Source organism: Triticum aestivum, chromosome 6B, assembly GCF_018294505.1.
Source record: "Triticum aestivum cultivar Chinese Spring chromosome 6B, IWGSC CS RefSeq v2.1, whole genome shotgun sequence".
In the NCBI taxonomy this organism is placed as follows: domain Eukaryota; kingdom Viridiplantae; phylum Streptophyta; class Magnoliopsida; order Poales; family Poaceae; genus Triticum; species Triticum aestivum.
The window spans coordinates 54,262,794-54,275,531 of NC_057810.1; positions in this window are offsets into that span (position 1 = coordinate 54,262,794).

The following is a 12,738-nucleotide window of genomic DNA, read 5'->3' on the forward strand; positions in this document are numbered from 1 at the left end:
CTGAAATACCTGAAAAGGACTAAGAATATGTTTCTCGTATATGGAGGTGACAAAGAGCTAGTCGTAAATGGTTACGTCGATGCAAGCTTTGACACTGATCCGGACAATTCTAAATCGCAAACCGGATACATTTTTTTATTAAACGGTGGAGCTGTAAGTTGGTGCAGTTCTAAACAAAGCGTCGTGGCGGGATCTACATGTGAAGCTGAGTACATAGCTGCTTCGGAAGCAGCAAATGAAGGAGTCTGGATGAAGGAGTTCATTTCCGATCTAGGTGTCATACCTAGTGCATCGGGACCAATGAAGATCTTCTGTGACAATACTGGTGCAATTGCTTTGGCAAAGGAATCCAGATTTCACAAGAGGACCAAGCACATCAAGTGACGCTTCAATTCCATCCGGGACCAAGTCCAAGTGGGAGACATAGAAATTTGCAAGATACATACGGATCTGAATGTTGCAGACCCATTGACTAAGCCTCTCTCACGAGCAAAACATGATCAGCACCAAGACTCCATGGGTGTTAAAATCATTACTATGTAATCTAGATTATTGACTCTAGTGCAAGTGGGAGACTGAAGGAAATATGCCCTAGAGGCAATAATAAAGTTATTATTTATTTCCTCATATCATGATAAATGTTTATTATTCATGCTAGAATTGTATTAACCGGAAACATGATACATGTGTGAATACATAGACAAACATATAGTCACTAGTATGCCTCTACTTGACTAGCTCATTAATCAAAGATGGTTATGTTTCCTAACCATAGACGTGTGTTGTCATTTGATTAATGGGATCACATCATTAGGAGAATGATGTGATTGACATGACCCATTCCGTTAGCCTAGCACTTGATCGTTTAGTATATTGCTATTGCTTTCTTCATGACTTATACATGTTCCTGTAACTATGAGATTATGCAACTCCCGTTTACCGGAGGAACACTTTGGGTACTACCAAACGTCACAACGTAACTGGGTGATTATAAAGGAGTACTACAGGTGTCTCCGAAGGTACATGTTGAGTTGGCGTATTTCGAGATTAGGTTTTGTCACTCCGATTGTCGGAGAGGTATCTCTGGGCCCTCTCGGTAATGCACATCACTATAAGCCTTGCAAGCAATGTGACCAATGAGTTGGTTACGGGATGATGCATTACGTAACGAGTAAAGAGACTTGCCGATAACGAGATTGAACTAGGTATTGGATACCGACGATCAAATCTCGGGCAAGTAACATACCGATGACAAAGGGAACAACGTATGTTGTTATGTGGTTTGACCGACAAAGATCTTCGTAGAATATGTAGGAACCAATATGGGCATCCAGGTTCCGCTATTGGTTATTGACCAAGAATAGTTCTAGGTCATGTCTACATAGTTCTCGAACCCGTAGGGTCCGCACGCTTAACATTACCATGACAGTTTTATTATGAGTTTATAAGTTTTGATGTACCGAAGTTTGTTCGGAGTCCCGGATGTGATCACGGACATGACGAGGAGTCTCAAAATGGTCGAGACATAAAGATTGATATATTGGATGACTATATTCGGACACCGGAAGTGTTCCGGGTGATTTCGGAGAAAACCGGAGTGCCGGAGGGTTACCGGAAACCCCCTGGGAGAGTTAATGGGCCACATGGGCCTTGGTGGGAAGAGAGAGGGGTGGCCAGGGTGGGCCGCGCCCCCCCTCTCCCTCTGGTCCGAATTGGACTAGGAGGGGGGCGGGGCCCCCCTTTTTCCATCCCCCTCTCCCTCTTCCTTTCCCCCTCCTAGTAGGAGTAGGAAAAGGGGAGTCCTACTCCTACTAGGAGGAGGACTCCTCCTCCTTGGCACGCCCCAAGGGGCCGGCCGGCCTCCCCCCTTGCTCCTTTATATACGGGGGCAGGGGGCACCCTAGGACACACAAGTTGATCTACGGATCGTTCCTGAGCCGTGTGCGGTGCCCCCCTCCACCATATTCCACCTCGGTCATATCGTCGCGGAGTTTAGGCGAAGCCCTGCGCTGGTAGAGCATCATCATCGTCACCATGCCGTCGTGCTGACGGAACTCATCCCCGAAGCTTTGCTGGATCGGAGCCCGGGGATCGTCATCGAGCTGAACGTGTGCTGAACTCGGAGGTGCCGTATGTTCGGTACTTGGATCGGTCGAATCATGAAGACGTACGACTACATCAACCGCGTTGTCATAACACTTCCGCTTACGGTCTACGAGGGTACGTGGACAACACTCTCCCCTCTCGTTGCTATGCCATCTCCATGATCTTGCGTGTATGTAGGAAATTTTTTGAAATTACTATGTTCCCCAACAGTTAAATCAACAATAATGCATATAAGAGCCACTTCAACATTTTCATCATGGTCTTCCCCTCTTGATCCCAAAAGAAAAGAAAAGAAATAAAACTATTTACACGGGAAAACTCACAACAAACAAAAGAAGAACGAGAATTTTTTTTGGGTTTTCTTTTTAATTATTAATACAAACATGGAAAGTAAACTAACTAAAAGCTACAACTAATTTTTTGTGGTTTTTCTTAAGGTTTTTCAAACACACAAGAAAAAGACTAGAAAAGAAAATAAACTAGCATGGATAGTACAATGAAAAAGTATGAGCACCACAACTAGAATGAGTATGTGAACATGAATGTAATGTCGATGAGAAATACGTACTCCCCCAAGCTTAGGCTTTTAGCCTAAGTTGGTCTATGGCCACGGCTGGCCTAGCGGATATCCAAAGTTGTAGCTGGGGTCGTACTGAGATGCAGCAGCTACTGCCTCAAGAGCTGTAGCTTGGAGGCGAGCTGCCTCCGTCCTCCTTTCGTACTCGTTCGCCTCCTCCCAGGTTATAACATATCTCCTTTTTGCCTGAAAGTCAAAGAAAGTAGGGGCAGAAAGAGCAATATGGACAGTGCGACGTTTGTCAAAGATTAGTCGGTACTGGAGGAACTGTTCTCCTCTCAACAAACTGATGGCGAACCATAGCATTATAATCTAGATAAGTAGGAGGCAACCTAATATCATTTTCACTTATAGGTACCTCAAGATAATTAGCTACATGAGTTGCATAAACTCCACCAAACAAATCTCCACTTAAACCATTAAGATGCAACCTTCGTGAAACAATAGCCCCCAAGTTATATTGTTTATCTCCTAATACTGCACTTTTGAGGACACAAAGCTCTGGAACACACATGTGACAGGCCTCATCTTTACCGTTAATGCATCTACCTATGAAGAGAGCAAAGTAATGTATGGCAGGGAAATGAATGCTCCCTATGGTAGCTTGTGTGATTTCTCTAGATTCCCCCATAGTGATACTAGCAAGAAAATCTTTATATTCAGATTTGCGAGGTTCACTAACATTACCCCACTGCGGGGAGTTTACAAGCAATATTAAAATATTCTAGGTCCATGGTATATCATTTATCATATAGATCAAATAAAATAGTGTGAGAATTTCGCGAGGATGTAAATTTAAACCTTCTCACAAAGGAATTAGTTAGGTAGTGGTATTGAGGGCACTTATCTGACACGAAGCCCTCAAGATGAGCATTACGCACATACGCGTCAAACTCTTCCTTGATGCCTGCCCGGACCATAAACTCCTCTGATGGCCATTCGCAAGGCCACACTTGAGCTTCCCTCGGTGGTTCATCGTCCGGCTCATGTATCGCGAGCGTTGGTCCTCGCTTCCTTGAGGAACCACCTTGGTATATTTTCCTAAACATATTTCTTCCTCTGAAAAATTTCTGAAATTTTTAGTGACTCAAAATAAAAGTGAACCAAACTCAACAAGATTGATAGCAACTACTCCCACAAGTGCCTAGAGGCTATATCATGCATTAAAACTACTTTTGACCATATAAAATTGGCATGCAAGCTCAAGAACAGGGTCAACTGAGTAGCAAACATTTGCAATAAATAAAGCACTAGAACAAAAACTAATTGGAGCATTGGAGGAGTCACATACCGAAGAACAATCCCCCAAACAAGTTTTCTGAATGGAGCTTTGAGCAAGGAGATCGAAAATAGCAGCAAGATGAGCTAGAACACGGGTTTGAGCTATGGGAGGATTTTTTTCTGGAGGAAGAAGAAGTGAGTGGGTGCTGGAATAAGTGGAGGGGGCCACGTGGGGTCCATGAGGCAGGGGGCGCGCCCCAGGGGGTGGGCGCGCCCTGGACCCTTGTGTCCAGGTGGTGGCTCCCTCTGGTGTGTTCTCAGTGCCAGATATTCTTAAATATTCAACAAAAAATCATATATAAATTTCAGGACATTTGAAGAACTTTTATTTTCGGGGTATTTTTTATTGCAAGGATAATTCAGAAAACAGACAGAAAATACTAATTTGCTTTATTTAATCTAAATAATAAAAAGTGAAACAAGGGTACAGAAAGTTCTGCTTTCTAACTTCATCCATCTCATGCTCATCAAAAGGAATCCATTAACAAGGTTGATCAAGTCTTGTTAACAAACTCTTTTTGAATAACATGGAACCGGAGAAATTTCGAATAGATTACCTCAACGGGGATATGCACATCCCCAACAATAGGAATATCATATTTATTCTTGACAGTAGGAAGAGGAAATTCAAAACGTCCAACAGTAATAGTTGAATTTTTTTCCAATAGAATTGATATTATGGTCTTGAGGTTGTTTCCTCGGAAAGTATACCGTATGCTCATTACCATTAACATGAAAAGTGACATTGCCTTTGTTGAAATCAATAACAGCCCCTGCAGTATTCAAAAAGAGTCTACCAAGGATAATCGACATACTATCGTCCTCAGGGATATCAAGAATAACAAAGTCCGTTACAATAGTGATGTTTGCAACCACAACAGGCACATCCTCACAAATACCGACAGATATAGCAGTTGATTTATCGGTCATTTGCAAAGATATTTCAGTAGGTATCAACTTATTCAAATCAAGTCTACGATATAAAGAGAGAGGCATAACACTAACACCGGCTCCAAGATCACATAAAGCAGTTTTAACATAGTTTCTTTTAATGGAGCATGGTATAGTTGGTACTCCGGGATCTCCTAGTTTCTTAGGTATTCCACCGTTAAAAGTATAATTGGCAAGCATGGTGGAAACTTCAGCTTCCAGTATCTTCCTTTTATTAGTAACTATATCTTTCATATACTTAGCATAAGGATTCATTTTATGCATATCAGTACGCATACGCAAAAAGATAGGTCTAATCATTTCAGCAAAGCGCTCAAAATCCTCGTCATGCTTTTTCTTGGATGGTTTAGGAGGAAAGCGCATGGGTTTCTGAACCCATGTTCTCTTTCTTTACCGTGCTTCCTAGCAACGAATTTTCTCTTATCATAATGTTTGATTCTTTGATTGTGGGTTATCAAGATCAACAGCAGGTTCAGTCTCTACATCATTGTTATTGCTAGGTTGAGCATCAACATGAACATCATCATTAACATTATCACTAGGTTCATGTTCATTACCAGATTGTGTTTCAGCATCAGAAATAGAAATATCATTGGGATTCTCAAGTGTATCAACAACAGGTTCACTAGAAGCATGCAAAGTCCTATCATTTTTCTTCTTCTTCTTCTTAGAAGGACTAGGTGCATCAACATTAGTTCTCTAAGAATCTTGCTCAATTCTCTTAGGGTGGCCCTCGGGATACAAAGGTTCCTGAGTCATTCTAGCCCCTCTAGTCACAACTCTAACAGCATTATCATTTTTCTTATTATTTAATTCATTGAGCAAATCATCTTGTGCTTTAAGCACTTGTTCTACTTGAGTGGTAACCATAGAAGCCCGTTTACTAATGAGTTTAAGTTCACCTTTAACGCTAGACATGTAATCACTCAAATGTTCAATCATATAAGCATTTCGTTTCAATTGTCTACCAACATAAGCATTGAAGTTTTCTTGTTTAACAATAAAATTATCAAACTCATCTAAACATTGGCTAGCAGACTTATAATGAGGAATATCACCTTCATCAAATCTATAGAGAGAATTTACCTTTACTACCTGTGTCGGGTTATCAAGACCATGTATTTCTTCAATAGGTGGTAAATTCTAAACATCTTCAACTTTAATACCCTTTTCTTCCATAGATTTCTTTGCCTTTTGTGTATCTTCAGGACTGAGAAATAGAATACCCCTTTTCTTTGGAGTTGGCTTAGGAGTTGGTTCAGGAAGTGTCCAATTATTATCATTACTCAACATATTATTCAAAAGCAATTCAGCTTGATCAGCAGTTCTTTCCCTGAAAACACAATCATTACAACTATCCAGGTGTTCTCTGGAAGCATCGGTTAGTCCATTATAAAAGATATCAAGTATTTCATTTTTCTTGAGAGGATGATCAGGCAAAGCATTAAGTAATCGGAGAAGCCTCCCCCAAGCTTGTGGGAGACTCTCTTCTTCAATTTGCACAAAATTATATATTTCCCTTAAGGCAGCTCGTTTCTTATGAGCAGGAAAATATTTAGCAGAGAAGTAATAAATCATATCCTGGGGGCTACGCACACAACCAGGAGCAAGAGAATTAAACCATGTTTTAGCATCGCCCTTTAATGAGAACAGAAATAACTTAAGGATATAGTAGTAACGAATGTTTTCCTCATTAGTGAACAGGGTGGCTATATCATTTAATTTAGTAAGATGTGCCACAACAGTTTCAGATTCATAGCCATCAAAAGGATCAGATTCAATCAAAGTAATTAACCCAGGATCGACAGAGAAATCATAATCCTTATCAGAAATACAAATAGGTGAAGTAGCAAAAGCAGGGTCATATTTCATTCTAGCATTCAAGGACTTTTCTTTCAGCTTAACTAACAGTTTCTTAAGATCATATCTATCTTTGCAAGCAAAGAAGTCTCTACCAGTTTCTTCATCCATAACATAACCCTCAGGCACATCAGGCAATTCATATCTAGGGGGAGAATCTTCATCATCACTTTCATCAATATTATCAGTTTCAATAATTTCAATCTCTCTAACCCTATCAAGTTGTTCATCAAGAAATTCACCTAGTGGCACAGTATTATCAAGCATAGAAGTAGTTTCATCATAAGCATCATGCATACTAGAAGTGGCATCATCAATAACATGTGACATATCAGAATCAATAGCAGGTGTAGGTGTCGCAAATTTATTCATAACAGAAGGTGAATCAAGTGCAGAGCTAGATGGCAGTTCCTTACCTCCCCTCGTAGTTGAGGGATAAATCTTGGTTTTTTCATCTTTCAAGTTCCTCATAGTGATCAACAGATATAAATCCCAAGTGACTCAAAGAATAGAACTATGCTCCCCGGCAACGGCGCCAGAAAATAGTCTTGATAACCAACAAGTATAGGGGATCGCAACCGTTTTCGAGGGTAGAGTATTCAACCCAAATTTATTGATTCGACACAAGGGGAGCCAAAGAATATTCTCAAGTATTAGCAGTTGAGTTTTCAATTCAACCACACCTGAAAGACTTAATATCTGCAGCAAAATATTTAGTAGCAAAGTAGTATGGAAGTAACGGTAACGGTGGTAAAAGTAACAATAGTAGTTTCTGTAGTAATCGTAACAGTGGCAACTGAAAAGTAACTAAGCAAAGATGAATATGTGAAAAGCTCGTAGGCAATGGATCAGTGATGGATGATTATGTCGGACATGATTCCTCATGCAATAGTTATAACATAGGGTGACACAGAACTAGCTCTAGTTCATCAATGTAATGTAGGCATGTATTACGAATATAGTCATACATGCTTATGGAAAAGAACTTGCATGACATCTTTTGTCCTACCCTCCCATGGCAGCGGGGTCCTATTGGAAACTAAGGGATATTAAGGCCTCCTTTTAATAGAGTACCGGACCAAAGCATTAACACATAGTGAATACATGAACTCCTCAAACTACGGTCATCACCGGGAGTGGTCCCGATTGTTGTCACTTCGGGGTTGCCGGATCATAACACATAGTAGGTGATTATTGACTTGCAAGATAGGAGCAAGAACTCACATATATTCATGAAAACATAATAGGTTCAGATCTGAAATCATGGCACTCGGGCCCTAGTGACAAGCATTAAGCATAGCAAAGTCATAGCAACATCAATCTCAGAACATAATGGATACTAGGGATCAAACTCTAACTAACTCGATTACGTGGTAAATCTCATCCAACCCATCACCGTCCAGCAAGCCTACAATGGAATTACTCACGCATGGCGGTGAGCATCATGAAATTGGTGATGGAGGAAGGTTGATGATGACGATGGCGACGGATTCCTCTCTCTGGAGCCCCGAACGGACTCCAGATCAGCCCTCCCAAGAGAGATTAGGGCTTGGCAGCGCCTCCGTATTGTAAAACGCGATGAATCCTTCTCTTTGATTTTTTTTTTCTCCCGGAACGTGAATATATAGAGTTGGAGTTGAGGTCGGTGGAGCCTCAGGGGGGCCCACCAGGTAGGGGGGCCCGCCCCCCAACCTCGTGGACAGGGTGTGGGCCCCATGGTGTTGATTCTTCCGCCAGTATTTTTTATTAATTCCAAAAATATTCTCCGTGAAGTTTCAGGTCATTCCGAGAACTTTTATTTCTACAAAAAATAACACCCTGCCAATTCTGCTGCAAACAGCGTCAGTCCGGGTTAGTTGCATTCAAATCATGCAAGTTGGAGTCCTAAATAAGGGAAAAAGTGTTTGGAAAAGTAGATATGTTGGAGACGTATCAGCGCCTCTCGACCTGTGACCACCATAGGAGAATACACAAGATGAGGGAGGGAATAGGGTTTCTCTGGTTTGCTCGACGAATTGATTGCATTGAGTGGATCGGGAATTGAATCGGTTGATCGTGCAAAATCGACACTTAGGATGGCATGGTGTTTTGACATGATCCCAACACCACGTCATAGGGATCTAGATCAACCCCAGGTCACGTACGTGATGTGTCCGGTATGAATTTTTTCATTGGCGAGTGGTAAACAACGGTGATGTAGAGATTAATTATCCTTGAGCTAAGTTGGGTTACTAAAGAAGAATCTGATTGCGATAAGTGAATTAATTTTTGTTGCCTTGTATCGATTGGTTTTAGTATTTGAAGATTGATTACCATCCGTCAGTTAACCTGGTTAACTATCAAGCATAGCTCGCCAATGAGGGTCTTCAGGTTCAGTTTGGTGTGGCTCCTGATGACAATTTGTCTGACAGCTTGGCGACAGTCTGGCTGATTCTGGCTCTGAACATAACAGCTTTTGGACCTCTGCTCCTTTGTCTGAACCTGGTACCTTGCAGCTTGTTCCACCTGGTGAGGTTGAGTCTGCATCCAGCCCGAGTACCTTGCATGTGTTCGTTGATATCACCAATGACAACCTGCAGATTTCCCTCTCGATGCATGGCAATGCGGTTTCTATTGTTGATTTGGCCACTCCATTATACAGGAGCATTATTCTTCAAGGCCTCTCTCAGTCTATCAGGCAAGCTGCGACTAGTTATGGACCTTGGAGGAATGCCTATGGTTTTCACAGTGATGCTACCATGACCATCAATCACGATCCTCAGGCTGTGTCAGTGAATGATGCTACTCTTATTATTCAGACAACAACCACCACCACTGCAACTCCACCATCTGTGGACATAACTGAGATTAGTCAGACTCCGGCTCTGAAAGTATCTTGCCTTCAGGTGCTGTTGTGGATACTAGGAGTTTTATAGATGAAAGCTTCAGTGATGGGATCATCGAAGATAGAACGAGCTTTACTGCAAATGTCAACCTGACGACTGACGCTCATGCTACTGCTGGCATCTTAGTGGCCCTGCAAGATGATCATAACTTGGTTGATGCTGCACCTAGTCAGTCATCCCCACCTAGCCAACCTCCTGCTCACTCGTGGACGTCGAAATAAGCAACTTGTCCCCATCACAACGACTGAAGTCAGGTGCAACTCTCGAATCAAAAAATATAATGGGTTTAAGGCCTCCCAGATCTCTGACACCACGGCAACTACTTCCAAAGTGCTCCCTCGAGTGACTCCTATTGTTGCTCCCTTATAGATACGCACCTCTGCAGATCAAGCTCATGCAGACAATGTTCCACATCCTACTCCACTCGCTGTCATGCAGGCAATTGGAGTCCAGCGTTGTGCGGTATCGGCGGAAGAATCGACTAAAGAAGCTCTTCTGGCGGCCTCCGTCGACAACATCTCCAGCAACACTGCTGCTCGTCAGGATGAAGTGGGAATGGATGATGCCTCATCCTCTGCCTAATTTGCTGCTTTAGCTTTTATGTCTCTTTTGCGTAGTTGGAATGTCCTTTGCTGGAACGTTCGGGGTTTAAATTCGGATGCGAAACAATTAGCGCTCTCCGACGCTATTGCTACTAGTGGTTGTGCTATCGTCTGCTTGCAAGAAACTAAAATGCCTAGCATTGACCTTGCTTTTATTAAGTCATGTTGTCCAGGACGCTTTGATAAATTTGCTTACAGCCCCTCTTCTGGTGCCTCGGGTGGTATTCTCACGATCTGGAATTCGGCTTTATTTACTGGCACAGTTGTATCTACCGAAGAATTTGCACTCACAATTAAATTTTGGTCCACTCAATCAGCACAGTCCTGGGGATGAACGAAAAAATTACACTGATTGGCTCTATAATGTTCATATTCCTACTGATGAAGATTGGTTACTTCTTGGGGACTTTAATTACATCAGGGCTCCAGATAATAGAAATAAACCAGGGGGTGACGTTAATGATATGGCAACTTTCAATGACATCATTCGTAAACAGAATCTTACTGAAATTCCTATCAAAGGCCGCTCCTACACTTGGAGCAATATGCAGAAGGAACCGTTATTGGAACAACTTGATTGGTTTCTTACCTCCATCCATTGGACATCTGCCTACCCTAATACCTTGGTAAAACCACTAGGCAAACCCACGTCTGACCATACACCTTGTGTTGTTACCATTGAAACCAAAATACCCAGGTCCAAAGTGTTCCATTTTGAAGCTTATTGGGTTTTACATCCGGGATTCATGGAAGTCGTTCAAAAAGCATGGGCAAAGCTAGTTAAGTCCTCAAATGCAGCAACAACTCTTTGTAGGAAATTTAAACACTTGCGGCATGAGCTCAAGATCTGGAGTAAGAATATCTCTAAACTGTCCATTGCCATTGCAAACTCAAACAAGACACTTAAGGAACTTGATGATATTGAAGATAAAAGGAACCTCACCTTGCCGGAGACAAACTTCAGGAATATAATTAAGAAGCATCTTCTTAGACTTCTTGATTATCAACGACGGTACTAGAAGAAACGTTGCACCATTAGATGGGTCAAATTCGGTGACGAAAACTCAAAGTTTTTCCAAGCTCTTGCCACAGAAAGATTCAGAAAGAACAATGTTTCTTCACCGATGGCACCTGATGGTACATGTGTTGAAGATCACAATGGCAAAGAATCTCTACTTTTTAACGCTTATAAGGAGAGACTAGGAACTGCTGCACCCCGACAGATGAGGTTTGATCTTCCTACTCTCATAGAACCCACCCCTGGCCTTGACTCACTTACTATGCCATTTACCTCTGAAGAAGTTGACGCAGTGATCAAAGACATGCCAAGTGATCGTGCGCCCGGTCCGGATGGTTTTAGTGGTATTTTCCTCAAGACTTGCTGGCATATAATCAAACACGATATGTATGAGCTATGCAATCAATTTTATGAAGGCACCCTTAACCTGGAAAGTATCAATGAAGGCCTCATTACCCTAATTCTAAAAATCAGTTTGCCTTCAACAGTGAATGATTACCGACCGGTCACATTACTTAGCTGCTGTCTTAAAATGATCACCAAGCTTCTCGCAAATCGTCTTCAGAAAATTGTGTTACAAGTGGTCCACCACAACCAATATGGCTTCCTGAAGGGTCTCTCTATACAGGACTGTCTCGCTTGGGCATTTCAATATATACATCTTTGTCAAAAATCAAGGCATGAGATCATGTTGCTAAAGCTCGACTTTGTTAAGGCTTTCGACACCATTGAGCGCACGGCCATGCTAGACATTATGAAGCACATGGGATTCAACGACCGTTGTCTTTCTTGGATTAGGTGTCTGCTCTCCTCGGGAAAATCTTCCATATTACTTAATGGGGTACCAGGACGTACATTTCACTGTAAAAAGGGGGTGCGCGAGGGCAACCCACTTTCACCACTCATTTTTGTCCTGGCTGCGGATCTACTTCAGGCGGCAATCAACAAAGCATTTAGACAAGGCCTTCTTCGTTTGCCTTTCCCGTGCCCCGGACAGACAGACTATCCTGTGATACAATACGCCGATAACACGATTCTTCTCCTCCCTGCATGTGTCACGCAAGCACAAACACTCAAGTCCATCTTGAATGATTATGCAAGCTCCATTGGACTCACAATCAACTTTCACAAATCAACCTTGATCCCCATCAACACGAGTATGGAGCAAAGTAAAGTCATCGCTGATATTTTTGGCTGCTCAATTGGGACAATGCCATTTACTTACTTGGGACTACCGCTTGGTACCACTAAACCCACCATCCATGATCTCATGCCACTTGTCTGTCGCATTGAAAGAAGTCTCACCTCCACAATGTCCATGATGTCTTATGGTGGGAAGTTATCTTTGCTCAACTCTACGGTCACGTCTCTGTTGGGGAACGTTGCAGAAAATAAAAAAAATTCCTACGTTTTCACCAAGATCAATCTATGAGTTCATCTAGCAACGAGAGAGAGGAG